Genomic DNA, 2,018 nt, shown 5'->3' on the forward strand with positions numbered 1-2,018 from the left:
TAGAAAACTTGGGGGATAAATGAGTTGTTTTTTTAGGGGAGGGGACTATTTCAAAACTTACAAAAAACGAAATTAAATTCTTAAATTCATATAAGTGTTTTTCACATGGCCGGATTTTACTTCTTTTTTAGAAGTCAGAATTATTATATAAATAATAATAAATGCTTTACCGTAAGATTAATTTTTTATATTGATAGTTGAGTTAATTTTTCCACAAAGGAAAAGCAAGGAAAGTTAAGCACTATAATGATAAAAAATATTATGATCGTCTCTATTGTGAAACATATTATTAAGATTATTTTGAAATTAAACTTTGTCAGTTACTCCTAATAATAATTAACTATATTTTATTTTACTTATAGATGGAACGTATGATTTTAAAGTCTATTGATCACATAGTAAAAGTATTTGGAAATGTGTCAACGGCGCCTAAACTAAATTTTAAGTTACATTTTGTTGGTTCTAAATGTATCAGCACACCAAGTGTTAGCGATATATGTGATCAATATTGCTCGGTTTTGAATTTAGTAAGTATTCAAAATTCAAAATTTTACTTTAATAAAATTAAGCATGCGCATAATTTGTATGTTCTATAGTGTAAACTATATAGTTATTCCGTATTCGTATATATATATACAGTGAAACTTCCATATAACGAAGTCGAATAAGCAACAAAAAAATTCGTGATATGGAGGAATTTATTAAATAGAATTACGTATTCATTAACAATGAAGGTCATAGTTTTTAAAAATATTTCGTTAAACAGAAAATATTGTAAAATGGAAGTTTCACTGTATATATATATATATATATATATATATATTGAACTTTTATAAGCTGTGATTTATTAACAATAAGTAAAATAATAAGTAATAGTTATTATAGAAGATATGATAGCGAGCAGGTGGGAAATCACACATACTGCAAAACATGTAGCTTTTGCTACTTATTTTGAGATTTTGACATTGACGTCACTACAGTGGCTACGGGGTAATACAATCAGTTATTATTCTTTTAACTACTTGGATTTGAGTGTGGAGTTCCGTCATCTGTTGTGTAGGTTTATTTCTACGTCAGAGATGAGAGGGATATTAAAGTCTTTATGTAAGGCATAATTGAATACATGGAGGGAGCTTTAGTGATTGGGGCTTGTACGAGTATATAAGTATTTTATCTTGTTATTTGATTGAAAATCGATAAAGTTTTAGTTTCAATGTGCAATAGCTAAAGATACTGTAAATACGCAGTGTTATTATTATTTGTATTAATATTAGTTTGATTTTTACTTGATTTCTATCTTTTTAACTAATAAAAATGTTTATTGTTTATAAAACTATTATTGGCATTTTATTTTAATATTTATAAAATTATAACAATAAATTTTAGTATATTATATAGGTATATCAAATAATTAAAAAAAATATAGTTTTCTTGTTTGAGATTGAAAAAAAAAAACTGATAAAATAACTTCACTCACAATGGGTTTCAATTCAAATATAATAGTTTTAAAATTTAATTTGATAGATAACACAAGGCTGTATATTATAATTTATAAGTGATATTAAATTATATTAAAAACCGAGTGTAGGTTCGAAGTAATTGTTTTATACATTTTAACTAAATTTAATACTTTTGATATGTATTCACATATTAACTTAACAAATTAATTTTTACCATAATTCAAAAGTAATTTTAACCTCTTTAATATGAAAAAAAATGTTCATGATAGTTCATTTTGTTAATATGTAGAACATATTTTATAATAAACTTATTAAATTTAAAAAAAAACTTGTGTACCTACTTACACGAGTATATAATATTTATTTTATTAAATATTTTTGTTATTGAGTTGGTTAATTATTATAATTGCATTTAATTTAGATAAATACCGCAGTCAGTGAATTGCCATCTCTGGAGTATCGGTTTGGTGTACCAGTATCCTCTCAATTTATTTCTATTAGGCGTGGAAAACAATATTTGGACAATGCAAAGCTTATTTGGCAGACAAGCTCAATATT

Source organism: Rhopalosiphum maidis, chromosome 4 (genome assembly GCF_003676215.2).
Source record: "Rhopalosiphum maidis isolate BTI-1 chromosome 4, ASM367621v3, whole genome shotgun sequence".
NCBI lineage: Eukaryota > Metazoa > Arthropoda > Insecta > Hemiptera > Aphididae > Rhopalosiphum > Rhopalosiphum maidis.